Source organism: Podarcis raffonei, chromosome 2 (assembly GCF_027172205.1).
Source record: "Podarcis raffonei isolate rPodRaf1 chromosome 2, rPodRaf1.pri, whole genome shotgun sequence".
Lineage (NCBI taxonomy): Eukaryota > Metazoa > Chordata > Lepidosauria > Squamata > Lacertidae > Podarcis > Podarcis raffonei.
Window position 1 is genome coordinate 92,904,601 of NC_070603.1, and position 23,237 is coordinate 92,927,837.

The 23,237-nt window shown below is 45.0% G+C and overlaps 1 protein-coding gene across 2 annotated transcripts in view; it reads right to left on the reverse strand.

Annotated features, from left to right (window-relative positions):
* Nucleotides 1-13,597, reverse strand: part of LRRN1 (leucine rich repeat neuronal 1) — a 28,473-nt gene extending 14,876 nt beyond the window's left edge. The window contains exon 1 of one of the 2 annotated variants that reach the window (XM_053378144.1): nt 13,148-13,597. The gene's annotated coding sequence lies outside the window, so the exon portion shown is untranslated. Of the gene's footprint in view, nt 1-11,533; nt 11,554-13,147 lie in introns of those variants that run through there. The other variant, XM_053378145.1, reaches the window with a different exon arrangement.
* Between the last annotated feature and the right edge of the window lie 9,640 nt (nt 13,598-23,237).

Genomic DNA, 23,237 nt, shown 5'->3' on the forward strand with positions numbered 1-23,237 from the left:
ATCTATCTTTAATCTTTTATACCAAGACAGATAGCACCTGCCCTGGGAGCTCAAGAATAAAAGGGTGTATGGGGAGGACTGCCATGGCTATCCTTGTGCAACTTGTCTGTTTCACTCTATGTAATAGGAGTTTCAGCTCTGCATAACAACCCTGGGAACTGAACTGGAGATCTTAAACACACACACACACACACTAAGCATTTTACCCTATGGCAGTCTTCCTCAACAGTGCCTCCAGTTGTTTTGGACTACAGTTCCCAACATCCCTAAACATTAGCTATGTTGGTTGGGGCTGATTGGAGTTGGTAGTCCAAAATATCTTGAAGGTACTAATTTGGGGAAGGCTGCCCTTTAATATGACTTGATTGTTTGCTGATGCTTAACACCTGATGCAACAATGCAAACCTATTTGTTGGAGGACAGAGTTTTGTGTACCACATAGCCTGGCCTGCACTCTGTAAGGTAGCCTGCTGTCCTCAAGTGTGGTGGATTACACTGACCTGTCACCACAGGGAAGGTTCAACTGCCTGTCCGGTCATTCTCTATATGTGAAATGGAGGGTGAAGATGCCATCCTGTCCTTTGCTTCAGACAATTTGTCTGTGTGTGTGTGTGTGTGTGTGTGTGTGTGTGTGTCTGTGTGTGTGTTAATGGTTCCTTGTCATTCTGGGGGAAAAGTGACAAGTGGGGTGCCACAGGGTTCCGTCCTGGGCCCCTTTGTTGTTCAACATCTTTATAAATGACTTGGACGAAGGAACTGAAGAGATGCTCATCAAATTTGAGGAGGACACCAAACTAGGAGAGGTAGCTAATGTCACTGAAGACAGAATCAAGATTCAATATGACTTTAACAGATTGGAGACCTGGGCCAAAACTAACCAAATGAATTTCAATAGGGACAAATGTCAGGTTCTGCACTTAGGCAGGAATAACCAGCTGCACAAATATAAGATGGGGGACAACTGGCTTGCCATGTGAAAAGGATCTAGGGGACTTAGTGGCCCACATGCATAACATGAGTCAACAGTGTGATGCAGCCAAAAAGCAAGAAAACAAACAAAAACCAATGCTATTCTAGGCTGCATCAACAGTAGTATAGTGTCTAGGTCAGGGGAAGTTATAGCACCACTCTATTCTGCCTTGGTCAGACCCAACCTGGAGTACTGTGCCCAGTTCTGGGCACCACAATTTAAGGAGGATATTAATAAGCTGGAATGTGTGCAGAGGAGGGTGACAAAGATGATCAAGGGTCTAGAAACCAAGCCATATGAGGAACTGTTGAGGGAACTGGGTATATTTAGCCTGAATAAGAGGACACTGAGATACAATAGTCATTTTCATGGATGATGGCACGAGCTGGTTTTCTCCTGCTCTGGAGGATAGAACCTGAACCAATGACTTCAACTTACAGGAAAGGAGATTCCAACTCTGTCAATAGAGGTTTTTAAGCAGAGGGTGGATGGCCATCTGTCATGGCTGCTTTAGTTAAGAATCCTGCATTGCAGAGGGTTGGATTAGATGGTCCTTGAGATCCCTTCCAACTCTACAATTCTATGATTCTATGCTACTTGCATAGCCAGAGTCCTGATTTGACAATGCATGGAAGCACCTTACTCAATGCATGTCTACTTAAGGCCTGTCCCTGGTTTTGCTGTTCTATCATTTCTCAGCAGTTGAGAAGCACTCCGGTAGATTCACAGTGAGGTTCCTTCACTTACAAAATTGGTAGCCTTTCATGAACCTTCTGTTTAAACATGACTGTTACCTGCAGCTATCTACTTATGAAAGCATGTCATCACAGTTACCTAACTTTCAAAACTCTTTTGGAAGTTATTTGGAGACCAGAAATAGTTTTATTTTCACCATGACATAGAACTGTTTAGCTGTACACCCACAGCAAGGGGCAATGTGTTGCCATGAAGTCCTGTTGGTTAGCAGATTAGCAAAGGTTGCAATGAAAGAATACACCAAAGTTTGCATAAAAGACTGGATCCCTGGGAGCACCTGCACCACTTCTCCTGACCTCTGAAGTACTCTAATCTAAGCAAAGTTCTGCAAGTGCTGTTGACAAATGTTTGGTGTACAGTGCAATGCCACTTAAGGTGAAAAATGGAGGGCATTAATGACAAAACTGCCATTGATTTCATCCTTTTCAGTATTTCATTTCTTATACCCTTTAAAGGATCTCTCTCGCGAACAATCTAAAATATGATATAGTGAGATAAATCACTTTATTGCAGGAGAAATTATGTGACAGAAGTCACAAAGTTATACAACAAGTACAAGAGGCTGAAACAGTGATTTACGGTGTTCAACACATTTGTATGCCACTCCTCAGTTAGCAAGAATGCCCAAGGCTGATCACAACAAAATGAATGAATGAGCTGCCAAATGAATGAATGAATATTAGACGCATGATTGGCTTGCATGAACATAAGCTTGACAGCGTCAGCATCACTACTGAATTTGCATCCTAGGCTTTCTCCTGAAGGAGCCCGTGGCAGCAAGTAATGTACGGATGTTACATGTAACCAAGACATGAACCAAGACTACAAATCTTTCCTTGCATTTTAGCTGCAGTTCTCCAAACGGCAGCTTGTTTTCTTTTGACACCACAAATTGTTAAAGAAGTGAACTTGGAAACTGCACGTGGACAGCAGTAAAGCAGCCGCGAAGGCACTTTTTTTTTTAAAAAAAGTTACTGTTCTTATTAAATATAGAAGTTCCTCACTGGCGAGGGAGGTGCACATTGTATATGCTTTTTCTCTTTATTTCTGAGGCACAGAGTTTGTAAGTAGGCCTCTTCTGCCTGCTTAAATCTGTATGAAGATGCTGTGGGTGACCTGGAATGGGTTGGTCCTTCATCTCTGTTATTTGCACATTTTTCTTTTCTGGAAGCCAACTGGCAAGAGTCTCATCTTTATACTCCCCACCCCCAAACCAGTGCACTAGGTAATAGAATGTTGATCGGGGACCATAATTCCTTTGCTATAGCCTCTTTGTATGGTGCTACTGTTGGGTAAATTACTCTCAGTATTTATATATAAAATTGTCTGGTACACTTTCAAAGGGGTAACTATCCACCTAGTTGCCATCTACAGCAGAGTTGAAAACCAGCAAATGTCTTGTTGTAGGATTGGGTGTTTGTTTGTTTCTTTAGATGATATACTGGCTCTCCTCCAAGCTTGTGGATTTGTTAATGTGGAAGCACTGCTCTTTCCGTTTTGCTAAAAATTGCATGGTGGCCAACTTTGCAGGGTTGTTGTGAGAAATATATATATATATATATATATAAAACACACTCTGGCAAAATTAAAATGCTGTTACAAAAACCAGAAAGCTGCAGATGAGAACATTGTGTACGGAGCCTAAACACAGTATAGGCACATGTATTACATGTGCCTCGCACAACTCGCCCAGTCAAGCCTGTCCCAGCAGACATCCATCCACACATTGGAATTGCTATGGAGTTGCATGTAATATTTAACATGACTAGGCCATAATATTTTGGTTGTGCCCCAAATTATTTGTTCTTTGATTTTTTAATGTTTCTTTTAATATTTTTCCAAACCTGCCCTCTCCTGTTGCCTTCAAAAACAGGGCGAAACATTCTGAAGATCATCTTCTTCTTTGCATTTATATCTCCCCCTTTTCTTGAAGGAGCTCCAAGTGGCACTCATGATTTTCCTCTTCCTAATGTTATCCTCACAACACTGAGATGCGTTGGGCTGAGAGACCATGTCTGACTCAAGGTTCATGGCCGGGTAGTTTTAACCCTGTTCCCCCAGATCCTAATCCAATTAATATCACACCACTTTACAGCTTATTCTTTAAAATTAGGTCTAGAAGTGAACAAGCTGGAGGAGGGGAATAATATTTTCCTATAGGTCTGGAAGTTTATGGGTTCTATGTGGCACACTTTGAACTGTGTGGCACACCACTGGCCCCATCTATGAGACCTCCTAAGTCCTGCCTAGCTGCCTGACGAGGTCCAGCGTCCACCAGTCACCCCTGGCTGTGGGTATATATGTGGGAATATGTGGGTATGCACATATATGGCTGATAACTGCTAAAATCAGCTTAGGTGACATACTGGAAAAGGCTGGCCAAATGAAGTGGTCTTAGTGACAACATAATCAACTTCAAGATATTTCTAATGGAAGGCTGCACCATTGCAAAGGTCCTATGATTCAGTCACAACCCACAGAATTTGCCAGGCAGGAGAACACTGAAGAGAGCCTTGAAGATTACTTCAGCATTCAAATAAGAGTCCTGCAGGACAACATGGTGCTTGTTTAGACACCTGGATTCTAAGCCATTTAAAACCTTAAAAGGTTAGCACCATCACTCTGAATTATGCTCGAAAATGGATCGGAAAACTGCACTGTTGTTTAAGAACAGGGAAGGTGAATTTCTTACAGGCAGGCCCAATTAGAAACCTAGCAACTAACTACAGCTTCTGGGTGGAAAAGTACTTCAACAGGAAGACCAACCATAGCAGTGGGAAGCTCCCTGAGAGCTTTCAGGATTTCATCCAGATGCATCAGCCTCTGAAAGGATGGAAAATTATAAGAGGTCCCCCACCTTTGCAGAAGGAAATTGTTACTGCAAGTCTAAACCTCACCAGGAGATGATACATAATAATGGTACAGCTTATCTCTTCCTGAAATGTGGGGATTTCCTGTTAGTATTATATTACTATTAAGAATTAGGAATCACCTTTCACCCTTGCTTTTGCCATACAAAATAAGTCCAAACATCATTTACAGCCTGGTGATCAAGAAAGCACCATTTTCAAATCAGAGTTCTTACTTTCAGCTAAAACAGGATATCATGCCCTACAGCCAGTGGCGGAGGAAGCCGCTCAGGCGCCTGGGGTGGTGCGCCCAGGGGTGGGGTGAGCCACCCATAGGGGCTGGGTGCACCGCAGGGCCTCCAGAGTCTGCCTTCCTCCTCTCACTCAGCCGCCCTACAGCTGAGGGGGAGGCAGCAGGTGAACCATTTGGGCAGTGTGGAACTTGTGCGCGCCCAACCACTGCGTCTCTCCCAGGAGAGACGCATGGCTTGGGCACACTGTAGGCCCTGCAGTGAGTGTTGTCACCCCCTTCAGTGGTGACACCCGGAGCGGTCTGCACCCACTACACACCCCTTCCTCTGTCCCTGCCTACAGCCATTCTTGGCAGTACCAAATCAGAACTGGATGAGATCCTGGAGGAGGAGGAGGAGGCTCTAATTACTTGTTATTTATGTTGCATTCTTGTACACCTTTTTTCATTTTAAAAAAAGACCTCAAAGAAGTTTGCAACACATCGACAGAAATCACAAAGACTTGATAGAAATATTAAAAACCAGCAATAAAACCGCATATAATTATAAAATGCAGAAGAACTAGAGGCTAAAAAAAGTTAAGTCAAACAAAACACAGGGCCTCTAAAAGCTTTTAAAAAATCAAGTAAGTCTTCACAAGGCAGCAGAATCCCATCCATTTCATGGCCATCTGTGACTCCGTGAAATTCCAAAATTGGGCACCACCGTGGAAAAGGCCCTACTTTGGGTTCCCACACAATGGGCCACACACATTAGGAACCCCCTCCCACTATTGATCTCAGGACTTGGCCTGGTTGATATGGGGAACAGCATCCCTAGTACTTAAAGAGGATGGAAGGGAAGGTGACCATTACCATTAGCCTTCCTGAGCCCACCCCCTGAAATATATCTGTTGGAGGATGTTGCACACTTGGAAGAACAAATCCAATCTGATTAGTCTCACCGCTGCCCCCCCCCCAAGTCCTGAAACTGACATATTGATTTTCCCTTCCACTGTTGTCAATGGGAGGCTTCAGAAAAACCCCATACTACCCCTCCACCATCTCCCTGCTTGGAGCAAGCCAGCAGACTTAGGAAGTGGCAGTTCTTCCACAGAATCCTTTACCCAAAACCTTAAGATTTTAAACCTCTGGGCACAGAGGCCAACCCCACTGTGCTCAGTACTTTTAATATTTTACCGAACAGGGAATGGAGACGGGTTGTGGGCAGGTGACTCTCTGTCACACGATGAAGCCAGGAGCCAAGGAGAGTTTTAAACCCCAATCCAAGTTCACCATTCCTTTTGCTGGACTATGCGACCTCTTGGGAGTCAAGCTGAACATCTCATATATAAATATCCTGTAAATCTTGAATGCCAGGTAAGGCTTACTTTGTGACACAACAGCATTAATCAGCCCCAGATTCCTGAGCCTACAGGACACCTGCAAACCTACATTAGTGTGGCAGCTTGCTGGATGAAGTGCTTAATTGGCTGGAGGCCTGCAATTAGCTTTTGTTAAACTGAAAAGGAGAATTGCAATAAATTAACATTGTAGAAAGTGAATTAAAGGGGGTGCTTTAAAAAAAATGTTTAAAGTCACCCTTCCCATAGGTTTGTCCCCCTTGCCTGGCAGACATTTTCTAGGCACAGAACTGAGAAACCCTTTTAGCTTGGAAGGATGAAGTATCACACGTGTATTGTTCATGTAACTATGGTAACCTACAAATGACACCAGTGTTTCTATTTCATACACAAATGAGAGGACAGCTGTGGGGACCACATGCCTGCCAAAGAGTATTACTGGTGAACTGGGATGGCTCGAGTCTGAAAATTACAGTTTGTTTTTATTAAGAAAAGCTCCAAAATTAAAGAAATAATAAAGGAGCTTAAAGGAGCACTAGAGAAGACAGATTTTCTTACTATAAGTATCTTCATTATTTCTGTTTTTTTCCTTTTCCTTTTTCTGAATGAATGTGTATATTAAACTAATATTCTAATGTCCTTTTTTAAAGGTTATTCACCTGTTCCGTTTCCTGTTCCCTTTCTTTAGAGCTATTCTCATGCCCTGACCCTACCTTAATCCTTCCTGGGTTTTTTACCTATTCAGATTGCAAATACACATACTAGGAAAACTAAATAGATTATTTTCCTAGTATGTGTATTTGCAAGCCAATTTCCTTAGAAGAAACACTCTCAGGCCATCCTCCAAAGACTACCGTATTTTTTGCACCATAACACTCACTTTTTTCCTCCTAAAAAGAAAGGGGAAATGTCTGTGCGTGTTATGGAGGGAATGCCTACGGGTGGCATGCCTATGGATTTTCCTCCTCTAAAAACTACATGCGTGTTATGGGCGGGTGCGTGTTATAGAGCGAAAAATACGGTACTTGATCTACAAAGGGTTGCAGTGACATCTGAGAATCAGGTCCCTAAGGCTAACCAAAAGAACAGAACTAAAAAAATAAAGGTGCAAACCTATACATATTTATCAGAGTAAATCCTATTGACTGCAACACCTCAAGCACCACCTGTCCCCATATGAACTGACCTGGACACTGTGATCATCATCTGAGGCCCTTATTTGTTTACTTTTTGTTTTTATTATGTTTTATTATGCTTCAAAGCAGATATGCACTGTAAAACTGAAACTCCCTCTTTGTTAATAATTTCAGGCATACTTACAGGGTTTTGGTTTTTTAAAGTTCTTAATATGTGCAATAGATTTCAGTTCAGCTCTAAGATGAGTACAAAAAATTAAATCCAGCTTTTCAATAGTTTGGGTTCACAGTGCTTTTAACTACATATTTAGAAAATAATGGGGCCTGAAAGAATAAGGGACCTTTTCCTCTTTTTAAGAAACCTTGCTTCAGAAGTGAACGGAACAAAACTGCATTAAGGAAAATAGTTTCTCCTGACCAAATATGCATCTGATTATGTTAAAAGGAATGCCTGACTTGACATGTAAAGTTTGCTACTTGTCTTAAAAGTTTCAGAAAACTTAAATGGTTTCTCACACTAAGCTGCAGTTATGCAAGTTGATTTACATTTAATCTTGAGCTTGTAATTGTTTATTTTTAATACTTCCCTTAATGTTTGGACAGTTCTAATTAAGGCTTTTCTTGTATTATATTACACTTTACAACACAATGTATTAAGAGAAACAGACAGCAGAAGAGGAAGTTTGTGTACTCTTAAATTGTCTCGATATATTGTACTAAATTACAATGCTATTCTAGTACTTTTAGCTTTGACTCACCTAAAGTACTGCTGAGAGAAATACACAGACCATCACATTTCTTCGAAATAGAAATAGCAGATAAAGCAGTAATTGTGACTACCAGCATTGAAAGTGTCTAAGCCTGTGACCTGGATTGTTAAAATTAGTCATACAGGCAAGTCTTATGAGCAAGTATGCCACTTTATTTTCATGAGCCATGAACGACATCTTCCAATGCAGGATTTTGAAGTCAAAGCAGATTCTATAAGGTCCAGTTAGAAATTTGGGTACTTTAGGGGCAGAAAAGCCTACTTTCACATTGTTGCTTTACTGAAGAGCAAACACTTTAAAATTAAAGCATAAGTTGGGAACCGATGGCTCTCTAGATGTTGCTAGACTGCAAACACCCACCCTATCACTGACCATGCTCGCTGGGGCTAATGGAAGCTGGAAGCCCAACCACATCTGGAGGGCTTCAGGTTCATCTGTCCTGGGTTAGAGACCATTTGTCTTGTTCTGCTGGGGCTTGGAGACCACAGGGAAAGTGAAAATGAATGCCAGAGCCATCAGCTCTGTGCCACTCCACTCCAGCCCAGCAGGACGAGGGAAATCAGAACCCTGGGCAGCTCCCAGGGGCTCTGCTGGCTGGGTTTTGCAAAGGTTTGGAGCCTTTAAAAGATTGGCAGGGTTTGACATTGCAATGGCTTTGCCACATCTGCCCCCCTTTTGCAATATTTAAAGGGGAAATGGCTCATCTAGGGCAGTTTATTCCATTTCCCCATAGTTTCCCTAACTGATCTTTTCCACATTGCACTTCACCTTTCTCAGAATGTAAAAGCCACTTCTGGAAATATAGTGGAAAACAGCACAAGTTTAGCACTCTTTCCATGTTATTTGGACCCAGAAAAAAAACACAACTGTTTCCAAATGACATGGAAATGAGCACTAAATGTTTCAGTTAGGCATGTGAATACAGCCCAGATCGGCCAGGAAGTAAAGGAGAGGGGCTTGTGTGCCCTGTGAAGAATCCACAATCCAGAACTCACCACAAACACTGCAAGCATAACTTTTCAGGCTTTCATAAAATATTGTTTGCAACATACTAAAAGTAGTTGGAAACCTCAAAAACAAGCCAGACTTCCAAACAGAGAGTCATCCATGGGGAGGGAGGAAATGCATCTTTATACAAGTTGTCACTTTTATGCCACAAATGTTGGACGCAGCTACATAAGGTGAGGTGGGCTAGTAACTTTTCTGGATTTATTTGCAAGGCTGAAACAAGAGATATGTAGAAACCCTATATGGGATGGCTCTCTTCTGACAAGCTTGTGTACACCCTCACCTTAAAACAAAACAGGCCAATAACTTCAAATTCACAATTCACTGGAAGTATAAAGGTAAGATCTGATTGCATGAAATAATAGTGCTCTTTAGATAGGATTCCTGCGAACAGGGGAAGTGTGGCAAAAAGTGCTTGCTTCAGCCTACCATGGCTCTACTTGCCATTACTGTTTGGGACTATAACTTTGAAAACAGGGAGCCTGCTATACACATGGGGACTCCACAGTTTGGAAAACTGATCATGAAGGATTCTAAATTGCACAGGAAGTCCTCAAATGTAGAGCAGATGTCATGCTTCAGAAGTCCAATGCAGCAACAACCGGAGTTGCACAGGTTTGGGGGTGGGGGCGGCTAAACGCAGCCACATTTACCCCACTAATCATCTTCTTGAAGGCAACCCCTGACGACGTATTTAAAAGCACTTCCTTTCCACTTTTTAATAAGTTAATGGATGCATTGAGCAGCGAAGTAATTTCATGTGGGATCTCACAAAGAAGAAAGTAACATACATCCTAAAGAGTTTTATGATGTATTCCTTGGCAACTCCCAAACAGTTCAAAGGGGGGGGGGGCGCTGATCATTCAGTGGTGATGTTTCTTTCTCCCACCTGCAAACTGTACTGCAAACTCTTCATTTGATTCTGCCTCTTTTTCTAGCCAGTTGCTCGCTGGGAAGCACGCAACGAACCGGCACTAAATAACTTAGCGAAACATGTAAAATAGCAGGCGAACATCTGTTGTCCACCCCGAAACAATGCCAATACAACCAATACAATGCCTTCTTTCCCGCTAGCTCACTGAAACGCCTTCTTCAATGAAACCATGGAACCCAAGGGTTAACTGCTTTCTTGGTGAATGGGGTCTTTTGCTTTCGCCTATGCAGCTAAACAAAAGAGGAGGCAACTGGTGCCTGGCACACAAGGAGGTATATTCATCCATGCTCACGTGTAGTCCACACCACAAGTCTGTGATGAGGGCTCCACAAAGCCAGAAGGTGAAATGCGCCAGCTGCTGTCTACCAAACTAATGCCTGAAAGGGCAGAGGAAAGGGCATGCTTTGAAGACGTATAAATTGCCTTGCTATTTTCTAGCATTTCACACTGAACCACACTGAATGCTTTGTGGATGTGGTTTTGCCCCCCCCTTAAGCACATCAAAGTCTTTAGAGGTGCGCACAACAATTTAAAAAGATTAGGTCACCATTAAAACCCACTGACTCAGGATCTTGTCTTATCTGGCCTGAAGGCAAGGAAGCTTACTGCATCCTTTATTTGATGTCAATGTCATGAACAACACAGAGAAAAGGAGGGAACTGCATTTTGTCTTTAAGGGCAAAGCTACATCAGCTCAAACTTAACGGAAAATAAAGTAATACTCTGGAAAACAAAGTAATCTCTCCCCTCTGGATTGCAGTTGGAGAGAAAAAGTTCTGAACATCTGGAAAGATATGAAAGAAGTAACTCTACCCTTTTACTTGAAGCTCTCAGATAATGATAGCACAGTTTTATATAGAACAGTAATACAGAGAGATAGATTGAACTCCTACTCATTTGAAGGTTTCCAAAACAGGCGGCTTATTGCTGGAATAAGACTAGGCAGAAACTGAAAGACCTGGAAATAATGTCTAAGGGTGGAGCCCTGCCTCAATTCATGACAGGAACATAGGAACATAGGAAGCTCCCTTATAACTGTTCCATCCAACTCAGTATTGTTCGCATTGCCTGGCAGTAGCTCTCCAGAATCTCCAGTGGAAGTATTTCCCAGTCTTATCTGGAAGGTCAGAGACTGAACCAGGGACCTTCTACAACTTTGTTAGGGCCCATCCCCAAAAGGATTACTACATTCCTCCCCTCTGGGTGTGATTCAGAGATCTCCTTTCCCTCACTGGAGAATGGCTTCCTTCAGAAACTGGATTCTCTTGAGGACAGCTCTGTACCTCTAGCTTATTGGCTAGGTGACCTTGCAGAGGGCCTAAAGTCCTCACTGTCTAAAACCTCAGTAACAACTCCAGGACTTTGTACTTTTGGATGCTCCTTCTTCTCACACAATGGCTCAGACACAGGCACACCAGTTTGTATGTGGATGTTGGTCTTCAAGTTGCCAGGCTCACTGGCCATCAGTTTCAACAAATTTGGGGGAAGAAAAGCCCCTGTTGGATCTTGTATCCTACCTGGAATCTCGCGGTTGCAACAAACTTCTCCAGAGGGAGCATATTTTACCCTATCATGGTCAGATTACTAGAGACAGCTTGCCATATAAATGTCCAAAGAGCAAGGAGGGCTGGTGCAGAAGAGTGGGGTGGGGGAGCAAGCCTCACACTAAGCCTTTATACCATTTTCTTAAGGTCTATTGTTAAACTGAAGACTCCTTGTTTTTTCGAATTCCTTCATGTGAATGGATGAGGCAAGACATCTGCCAGGGTGCATTCCCATTTGCATGCAAATCAGAGATTTAGGGGGACACACAGCACCAGCCTCCTCCTCCCCATGAGAAATGGGAATCACAGAAACTTCAGCCTGGTACTTTTCCCATTGCCTGCGCCTTAGCAGCTCAATGCAGAAAGTCCATTAAAAATCAGAAGGAAGTAAAAAAGAAAGGAAGAAAGAGGACAAAGTAAAGTGTTTCTTAAGAGCAAGACAGAGGAAGGTAACAGAAGTCATCCAGGCATCAGAGGATATTCCAGAAAACATCTTCTTGACTTTGACTAATTTCACACACATGCTTTTCTTCTTCTTCTTCTAAAGAAGAAGCCTCCCCTGGAGGGTACACTAACACAGTCCCAAAGTCATGAAATAATCACTGGGCATAACTTTCCTGACAGCAACCAGCTCCCCAATGCAGAGCATGACAATTGCAGATAAAGCACATGCATCCCACTGAAGTGCTTCAAGCCTCTGCAGAAAAAGACAAGGCGGGGAAAGAGTTTCATGCTTCGGCTGAAACCACAAACTAGCAAACTGTCTGGCTCAGGGAAGATTGGGGGGTGCAGATTTTCATCATAGCTGCTACCAGCCAGCATCCTCTTCACCCTCCTGCCTTGGGAGAGGACAAAGGACACTAGCTGGCAAACTTTCCATACTTGGTCTGCCTGGGCTAGATGAGAGACGGCAACACACACACACACACACACACACACCCTTTTTAGTCTTCCAGCCAGCTGGATGGGGGCAGCGAGCCTTTGGAATCAGCACACCTATTGCAAAAAAGAACAACAGCTCCCTTCCTCCCCCCCTTAAACCAGGTTAGATTGACCTTTGTTTCTTCTTTCTAGGGTCTCCAACCACCCGTCAACACTTAAGAAAAAGAAATTTGGGGGCAAGGGGGAGGGGAGAGAAGACAATCGCCCCCTTGTTTACCCTCCTTTCCCCTTCTAACCATGGCCAGAAATCCAGGGCCAGAGGGCAGGGGGCTGTTTGCTCCATCTGTTTTGCCCATTGCTTATCAGCCTTTTGGACGCTCTCCGCTAGGCAACGCTCTCTAAGCGTCCCAATTCCCTGCGCAGCCTTTCCAAACAAAAGCAATCCCTGCTAGGTGACATCTCAGCCTCTGCTCCCTGGAGGGCTCGCTTATCGTTCTGCCCAGTGAAATGCCATCACCTCCCAGCCCACAAATTCCCGGCACTGGTGGCTTGGTGGAATGCTAGAGATAGAGCATATATACTATAGAGCATTTCTCTCCCTGCTTACTACTCCATAGCAACTTGGCTTCCGCTTTAACCCCTTCCCCGCCCAGGTAACCCATCTCCCTTCCCACCCGCTGCCCAGACGGAGGAGGACACACTTACCCAAAGAGAGGGAACAGCGGCCGCTAGGAACGAGCCTGGCTGGCCCTCCCCCCCATGCAGGACGCAAGAGAGGCTCCTTAAACCGCGCCCGGAAAGGCACAACAATCCCCGGTGGCGAGGGGGAGCCGAGGAGGCTCTCTTAGGCAGGCTCCGGCAGCTCGAGTTTCAAACGCCACAAGTCTGCGGCCAGAAGGACGGCGGGGCGCGCCCCCCTCTCCTGCCGCCGCCTCTCCTTTCTCCGAGGCGACCGCGGCTGTAATTTCCACTCGGGGCCCCCGCGGGCAAGGCGCGCGCTCTTCTTCTTCCCCCCCTCCTCCCCCCGCTGGCCGGGGGTCTCTTCGTGCTCGCGGGCGCCTTCCTTCCTCCCGCCGCGCGCACTTGCTGCTGCTGCTGCTGCCTCTGCCTCCTCCTTCTCTCTCCTCAGCTCGGCTTTGCACAGCCCGCAGCCGGCGTGCACCTGGTGTAAGCAAAGCAGGTCAGCTGACGGGCTGCCTCGCCATTGGCCGCTCGCCGCGCGCCCCCCCCCCCCCCGCGCGCCCGCTTCGCAATACACCCGAGACCCGAGCAGGGCACCATCTGTAGGGGCTGTTAACAAAGGGGGAAGGCGAGGGAGCCTGCTCGAGGGGGCCGCGAGGGGCTTCTGCCCTGCTGCCAGGGCTGCTATGGGAACGGCGGCGAAGGGTGGGGTGGGCGACAGGCAGCGACAAGAGCCCCCACCCCCGCCGCGTCTCGCAGACCCCTTTTCACTGGGGCCTGAGCAGGGGGACGGAGCGGGGAGGGAGGCTGCTTCTTTTGGATGCTGGAACCAAGCAGACAATGAGCGCACAAAGGAAACCGCTTCTGCTCGGCGGATTTACCCCCCCCCCCCCATGGAAGAATGTGCAACACGTTAGCTCGGTCTCTCTGTCTGTATTTGCCTTCTGAGCAGGTGGAATTGTAGGGCATTTGGCACTTCCCCTTTCAGTGTTTGCGCCAAAGAGATGTTTCCTATACATGGGTAGCAAGTCCCATTGAACTCAGTCGCGCTTGTTGCCAAGTAGACACCGCCTCTAGGGTTGCGCTGTTGCCTTTGTGTGCGTTTCTGGCCCTCCTTTTAGGTCAAGGCTTAAGGGTAGGCAATATTTTAAAAATGTTGAAAGCAAAGCAATCTGACCAAACCAAATAGAAACAACATCAGAGTGTGGGTGCCCGCAATAAAAAGCATGTTGGAATCTACCAGATCCATCCATCTATCATCTATCTATCTATCATCTATCTATATCTACTTTAGGAAGTGCTTAAAGGCTAAAGAGAAGAGGGGGTAACTAAAGTTCTCAGGGGAGAATGGTGGGGCCACTTCTAAAAAGACCCTTTCGTTGGTTTCTGCCAACCTTAAAAGGTAAAGGACCCCTGCCAGTTAAGTTCAGTCGCGAACAACTCGGGGGTTGTGGCGCTCATCTCGCTTTACTGGCCAAGGGAGCCGACGTTTGTCTGCAGACAGTTTTTCTGGGTCATGTGGCGAGCATGACTAAGCTGCTTCTGGCAAAACCAGAGCAGTGCACGGAAACACCATTTACCTTCCCGCCGGAGCAGTACCTATTTATCTACTTGCACTTTGACGTGCTTTTGAACTGCTAGGTTGGCAGGAGCAGGGACCAAGCAACTTTAGGACCATAAGAACAGCCCTGCTGGATCAGGCAGATGGTCCACATAGTCTGGCATCCTGTTTGCACGGTGGCCAACCAGATGCAAATGGTAAACTCATAAGCAGGACTCACTCAAGTGCAAAAGCATCTGTGAGTCTCAGAAATCAATTTCTTACCTCATCATTCTTTGTGGTACTGCCTAAAGCAGAACCACCCCTTCAGCCACACTCTCCCCACTTGCGATGCCCAGAAACTTGTGTTCAGAGGAGAGGAATAGTGATGTTGCTCTTACCCTCTGCTCCTACCCTGCGCTCTTCCCCTCCTTGTTTAGGCCGCTGGGGTGTCTGCATAAATATAGGGCGTGCACTGCAGTAATGTGCAATGCAGTAATGATTGCTGTGCATTCAGCCTATTAATAAATTCTTCCACAGTTGCCTGTCTATAAATGTTTTTGCTTGCTTGCTTGACTACACATATCAATGTTAGTCATTTGTGAAAAGGTGTTAAAAACAACATCAACTTTTGTAAAGTTTCGCTGCTTGCATACCTGGAAGCAGTTCTTAACTTACTATACCTGGCCAGGGATGCAGCTATTCCCAAGTCTAATTTGGCACTAACAATGTGCTTTAGGGGGAAGTGCCATAACTCAGTGGCAGACCATGTGCTGTGCATGCAGAAAGTCCCAGATTCAATCCCCAACATCTCTATTTAGGACTGGGAATGTCCTGTCTGAAACCTCATGTGATGGCTTGGGAATCTGATTCAGAGGCTGAACCTGAGGAATCCCAGCCTGCACAGGAGTCCCCGCCTCCAGGGCCGGCTGAGCCGGGGGTTGGGGCTTGAACCTGAAGGGCCCTCACCTGTGCCAGATCCTCAGGAGCAGACACCAGCTGAATCCGCTCTGGCTCCGATCGAGGACCCATTGCCTGCAGGTGCGCCTCTCTCAGCCCTGTCAGGGGAAGGTGAGGTTGCCTCTGGGTCCAGTAACCCTCCTGCCTCTCCGGAGCTGCAGAGGCTCAGGGCAGAGAGGTGGAGCGAAGTAAGTTCTGGCAGGAGGAGTGCTCGCCTCCAGGCCAGGAGAGGTGAGTCACCTGTGGACCGGGGCCGCCCTATGCCTCAGAGGAGATAAAGGCCAGTCAGCCCAGACCCAGGTTGCTGGCAGCGACGCGGACTTATAAAAAATATTGGGGGGGCCCGGGAAAGCTCATGAATAATAAATAAGCTCATGAATATGCAAATAAAGTGGCGCCGCCTCCTCGTGAGCGAATAGGGGAGAGCGTGCTGCGCCTATTAATCAGCTCCAAAGGAAATTGGGTGGAGCTTTTGCTCGGGAGGGAGGGCAGGAGGCATGCAGCCCGCCCCCCCTGTGCATTTTGGGCTGGGGGAGGGGCGGCGATGGCGCTCTGCTGGAGGGGCGCCGGAGATTATTGGGGGGGCGGAGCCCCCCCAAACGAATTTTTGAGGGGGCTCGGGCCCCCTCAAGCCCCATGGAGTCGGCGCCTATGGTTGCTGGAGCAACATCGTTGGTATCCTGTTCCTGCCAGCACCCTGACCTGCTCTCCTGAGTTCCTGACCATGCCCGACTCCTTGCTTTGGACCTTGCTACGCCTCTGACGGACAGCCTCCTTACCCTCAACCTAGGACCGGACTTAGACCACGCTGCACGGTAACACCCCCCCCGGGCACACCTCAGGGAGCCACTGCCAATCACGGTTAAGGTAAGGTAAGGACCCCTGGACGGTTAAGTCCAGTCAAAGGCTACTATAGGGTTGTGGCACTCATCTCGCTTTCAGGCCGAGGGAGCCGGTGATTGTCCACAGACAGCTTTCCGGGTCATGTGGCCAGCATGACTTAACTGCTTCTGATGCAACGGAACACCGTGATGGAAACCAGAGTGCACAAAAATGCCATTTACCTTCCCGCTGCAGTGGTACCTATTTATCTACTTTCCCTGGTGTGCTTTCAAACTGCTAGGTTGACAGGAGCTGAGACAGAGCAACGGGAGCACACCCTGTCGTGGGGATTCGAACCGCCAACCTTCTGATCGGCAAGCTCAAGAGGCTCTGTGGTTTAGACCACAGTGCCACCTGTGTCCCAATCACTGTAGACAAAACTGGATGGACAAAGGCAGTTTTCTATGTTCTCTCATTAATTTATTTAAAATATTACTAGTTCACCTCACCACATGCTTGTAGTGGTTTACAACAAGAGAAGGAATCTCAGCAACAAATGACTAAAACCTTATCAACTATAAAAACAAATATATAATTACAGGTTTGTGGGTGCCCTGCCACCCTCTAGGTTTCTGGGTGCTGAGGTAATCAAGCGCTGCTAGGAAGGAGGTCGAGGAGCAGAACTCCATGCAGGGACTGAAGGGCAAAAGCTATTGCGGCCCGACTGGAACAGGCTGTTACAAAGAGGCTATGAACGATGCTAGCTTCTGCTTTGAATCCATGGTTCAGGACAATGCTGCCTGCCTGTTTGGATAGGTTGCTGCTGCGGAAGCTGGCTCCTTTTGGACTGTGAATGCTGTACACCCTTCCATCCTACAGGCAGCAATCATTTTGTGCACATTTGATTGCTGCACAACAGCTGACGTGTGCGCTGTTTTTGGCCCCAAAAGGGGGCAGAACGGACTTATGCACACCCCACTGATGCACATGATGATCCAGAACGCAACCCTCACACAAACAGGGAGTTGCCTGTATATGTGTGTATAAAGACACCATAGTCTCCAAAGGAAACACAAACCCTGGTTAAATGCCAAGACCTTTGGAATCTCACACTGCTCAGGGAATGGGGTGGCTTGTAACAATATTGTATCAAAGCACTAAAATTAGCTAAAGAGGTTAGCTAAAGGGCCAGTCTATTTGCTATGATAAACACACATCTTAAAAACCTGCTTAAAACATGTTTTCATGCCAGATCAGGGGCCCTCACCAATTTCCTGCTGAAAATTCTTCCCCTCTGTTTCTGCCCACTGGCTGCTGTTTGCTCCCAGTGGATGAGTAAATACTACTTTTGGGGGGAAATAGCAGCCTGGGGATGATTTTTAGCAGGACCCTACAGTTTTTTCTTCCAAATAAAAGTGGCCAGTTTCACTGTGCTTTTAAAATGTATGCTTATTATAATGTGTAGCGTGGCTCTCAGTGTCACCAGGCCAATACTTAAAAGGCAAAATGCTCCTACCAGTCCAATATTACCATTCATTACTTGCTGCTTTAGAGGTTTGCAAAAGTTCACAAGCACAGAAGAGTGAGGGTACGGCACAGGGCTGGAAGGGGGTTGCCCAAATTATGGGGGTGGGGGAGACGCTTCATTATCTTTCAGTTCTGTGCTGCAAGGCTGTAGCACAGCAAGGGAAGTGAGAGGAGAGACCCGTCTCAGCAATACAGAGACTCATTCCCTCCCCCCTGTCCACTCCCTAGTATATGAGGAAAGGAGGAGGGCTGCTCTGTAGCCTACAAAAGAGACTGCAAAGTTACCCGCATAGCCCTACTGAAAGTAGCAGCATCAACCAGGAAATCCTAAACCAGTGTCAGCAATAATTCAGCAGTGTAGGAAGGCTAGCCTATAATGACAAAAATTGTGTAAACCAAGTGGACCTTGTATTGTTTCCTAAAGGCTAAAGTAAATATTAATATGCAAACCAGTAACAAGAGATTATTGAATAATTTAGGGCTGCAGCTGATAAAGCCCCACTCCTGGTTGTGGATGTTGTGACTTTCCCAAAAGAGGAAATGTTCAATAATGCTCTATACTATTACCTTACGTGGTGAAGGAAGGTTCATAATATTACTGGGCATATACAAAACACAGGAGTTACGTATTTGGTCCATGCCTGGAAGACATCCAAACCGGTGCTATTTTTCTAGAAAAAGAGGTGTGGGATCTCACCATGAACACCTCCCTTGCTCTCTTAGAATGACAATGGTGCCCAGTGTGGTGTAGTGGTTAAGAGCTGGGGAACCGGGTTTGCATCTCCGCTCCTCCACATGCAGCTGCTGGGTGACCTTGGGCTAGTCACACTTCTCTGAAGTCTCTCAGCCCCACTCACCTCACAGAGTGTTTGTTGTGGGGGACGAAGGGAAAGGAGAATGTTAGCCGCTTTGAGACTCCTGAAGGGGAGTGATAAAGCGGGATATCAAATCCCAACTCTTCTTCTTCTTCATCTGAGATGTCCGGCAAGTTCCAGATTGAAAAAAAGCCTTGCAGGTGATGCAAAATGGTAGCTTTCGCAGAAACCTGAGGAATTCAATGTTTTAATGTTTATAAATGTCACACACTGTTATCTTGCAAAAGCATGATTATGGTGTACTAAAAGATTTGAATGGTGTATTGATTTGAAGGCCATCAATTCAGCACACTTCACAGTCCCCTAATTCACTAACCCCTGAGCCTACAATTTTAAAATTAATCAAACTTATTTTTTTGAAAGAAGTTAGGACGTAGTTCTCAGAAATACCACTATGTTTATAGGCAGCTGTTGCTTTTGCCATTGGAAAGATAATGAAATCGCCAGCAAGGTGCTTTCTAGGAACCAATTAGAGAAGAAAATCAGTTCACCACTGATATTAAGGAAAGTTCTTCCTTTTAATCAGATGAAGATAAATTAAATCCACAGCCAATATGGTCTTGGCTTAATTATGCTTCAAGCTTTGAGGCAGTATTGCATGCAGAGCACCAATTTTATTTTTTGAGGTTTGAAAGGTTATTTGGGCTATGCTAAGAATGCACTGAATTTTAACACGTGAGCATATTGAACAGAAGTCATCACTGCCTTTCAGAATGCTGCTTTCTCTTCCATTGCCACTTGAATTCTCATCAGTCAGTCTCTGTGTTACTTTGCTACTATCCATCATGTGTAATTGGTATAAACGGATATCATATTTGAAGCTTCCTTTTGCAAAACCTTCTCTGTTGTGAATAGATTTTCATCCCAGGAGCTATCTTTTTTGGATTTATTATACCATTTTTAATGGAATAAATTTCCCATTTCTGTCACAAAGCATTAGATGCATAGCATAACAGTGCACTATTTTTTAGACCAAGAAAAAGAATTGTGTCGCATAGAAAGCAAAAGATATGCAATGCCAGCAAAAAGAAAGATGTTGCTGCTTCCTTGTAGACCTTTTACAGGCATTGCGATGAAACCTTTTTGTATTACTTTCAAATCCACAATCTAAACATCTGGAAAAAGCAGCCCCTATTTTAAATAATGCAATGCATGTGTGTGTGTGTGTGTGTGTGTGTGTGTGTGTGTGTGTTTAGCAATCGGAAACAGCTGTCAAGCATATTGCTATAGGGGAAACGTTGCACACATATTTGTTTTTAATGAAGAACTAAGTACTCATCTATGAAATCATTGGGGAATATGCATCTACTGAATTATTTTTTCTTAACTTTTAAATTTGCTGTGCAACACAGCATAATCTGAAGCAGCTCAGATAAAGCTCATATTAAATGGTCAAAACTGTTATGGTAGGCACACAAGGAAGCTGCCATACACCATCTTAGTTCATTGGTCCATATAGCTCAGTGTTGGCTACACCAGGAGAAGTCAACATGGTCCCCTCTGGGGGCTTTGGACTATATTTCTGTCAGTCCCAGTCAACATGGGCAATGTTCAGGGATGATGGGAGCTGTAGTCCACAATATCCTGAATGCACCATATTGGTCTTCGCTAACTGGCATCTGCCCTCCAGGTGTTTTCCCCCAGCCCTCCTACCTGGAGGTACCAGTGATGAGAATCTGGGACCATTTGTATGCAAAACATAAGCTCAAATACCGAGCTAATGAGAAGGCCAGTGAGAAGGCACACTGCTGGCTACTACATTGAATTCATATTATTGCTCTCATAAATGTTTCTGCTCTGAACCCCTGGAGAAAAGCCCATTTACCACCATTCATTGGCTCCTTATGTGCGACAAAAGACTCTTTACAATGGGCATTAATATAGCCAGCCTAGCTAGTACTCCTGCAAGATAGTTTGGATCTTTGCATGGGTTCGTACTCAAAGGAATTTGCACACGAGATTTAGAAAGCGGCTCTTGCTTTTAATAGATTTCTGATGCAAATGTAATACCTACCAGTGGCTGGAGTGCTCATTCACACTACATATAAAATGTGTCTCCTCCATTTTCTCTCCTGCATTAACAGTGGTACTGTAGCTTCACACAAGAAATACTTAACGTATAGTAAAGTCCTATGTGAGAGTGCTTGACGATTTCTCACCTTAAAGACTAATCTATTTCTTCTCCAACTTTCATACACACATTGAACATGGCCACGTCAGAAAACCTTTGGTTGGTCTGTTAATCACAGTTATGAAATTAAAAGTCAGCCAGTGAAAGGGCCACACAGGGCCCTTTACACAGGATCACACACAATTCTCTCTTTCAGCCTACATATGGATCTGGGTAAGAGTCTTATAACTTTCTTTGTAAAATTAACTGTTGGTAAACTAGCAGCTCATTAGACCAAGGGCCACCTGGAATAGCTCATTCCCTGGGTCCCTTCCAGCTCCATTATTTTATGACTTTTTTGTGATTGGAGGTATAATAATTGCTGTTGCATGCAGCTGTAACTGTCTGACACTTCAAAATGAAGAGGGTGTATTCGTAAGTATGTATGCTGAAGGCTCTTTCACATATTGTACACTAACAAGCCCAAGTTTGCCATTGACAGTATGTGTAGTCAGCTAGGAGCTGGATCCAATCCCAGCTGTCAGATGTGTGCTTCTGCAAAATACATGGGCTTCCCATATTCACACTTAATATTTTTGGATGTTTTAAAAATCCATTTGGCATATGCCTAAACAAATGTAATTTGTGAAGAGGCCCCATGTGTTTGATGAATGAGCTGGCCTTTATGACCTCCAGATGTCTAAAACAAAACATGGCTCTAGTCATATGAATAATTTTTTTCTCTTTTGTGTGCGTGCTGGTGTTCCACAAGTAATGTTTGTGCAGAGTTCTATGCAACAAAGAAATGCTGCCTCAACAAAATACCTCAGACTCTCTAATGAAGGTGAGAGGTGGTTCTGATGTGTGTTTGGTATAGGATAGCTCCTTGCTCCTTGCCAAAACAGTGGACAGTAATCTGCATAAAATTTGCGTGTGCTAATTTATATGTATAGATTAAATACACATTTAGAAACAGAATTTTTAATTTAGAGTTTGCTGATCAGAAATTCTGAAGAAGTTACGGTATATTTTCCCTTCTCCTAGGCAGCCCCCTTCCCCCTCATCTTCCCTTTCTACTGCTAGTTTCTTTGCATTATTACTCTTAACTATTATCATTGCTGTTATCGCCACCATCATTTAACATTTTACTTCATTTGCTAATTTCCTTCAACACCTCCCTCTGGCCCTTTCCGCTCAGAAGAGAGAGATCTTGCCTTCCTGCTCCCCAACTCCCCCAAACTTCCCTGTCTCCTGGCCACCTTTACCCAGAATGTAAAGTTGCTGCTGCTGGCCCTGATCCAACCAAAAGGCCTATGGCACAGATAGGTGGGGCGGGAAAGTGAGGCACTGGGTGGCTGTGGCACTGAAGCTGGCCCACAATTTGCAAACACTGGTCTAAAGATAACTACAATGCAGCCATACTAACAAACTTACTAACACAGGCTTTTCTTCTGCTTCAGTCCTTCTCATTTCACTTTCTATACCATACCATAAGGAGTGTATTAAGGCACTCCTGTCTATTTAGGATCACATTTCACGACATCAAGTAGGACACACAGCAATCCTGTGGAAACTAGGAAATTGGTATATCCCAGCTCCTGGTTATGAGTCCCTAGCCAAGGCCTAGAAGTCACTTTAAGAGTTTTCAAAGCAGTTCAGACAATTCAGGAAAGCATCATTATCTCTGTTCTATCAACATGCCTGAAGCTTTTCCTTCACCTGATGTTCCTATTCCCCAAACGAACATGGCCCTAACGTTTCATGAACAAACCCCATTTGACTCTATTAGTAGAAACTCCATCAGCTCTCCAGATAGGCACTTAAAAACACCTAGCAACTTTAATTACACCCCTATCTTTTAAATCTAAGAACAAAAGCCATGATAAACAGAGCATAAATGCTGCTTCTCCCTTGTGGCCTCCCTGCATGCTTACAGCTAGCTGAACAACATGCATGAGATAATTTCAGCAATATATGGAAGTGGCAGTGATTCATTTTATTTTGCCAAAAAAAGTCCATTTCTTCTTATCATGAGGCAGTGCTTACACACATACATATGCCACACACACACACATCTCTCTAGTCTCGCTGCAGGCAAGCAATGGGCATTATCAGAATCCAAGGACATATTACAGCACACAAATGGCGTCGAGGACAGTGAACCAGGATAGTTGTGGGTAGGTGGCCTGTGGGGGGAGGAATCCTGAGGGATGGCTGGAGAGGGCCTTATTCAGTTTGCAGGCCTGAGAATTGGTGAAGCCATACTGGTTAAGTTTTATC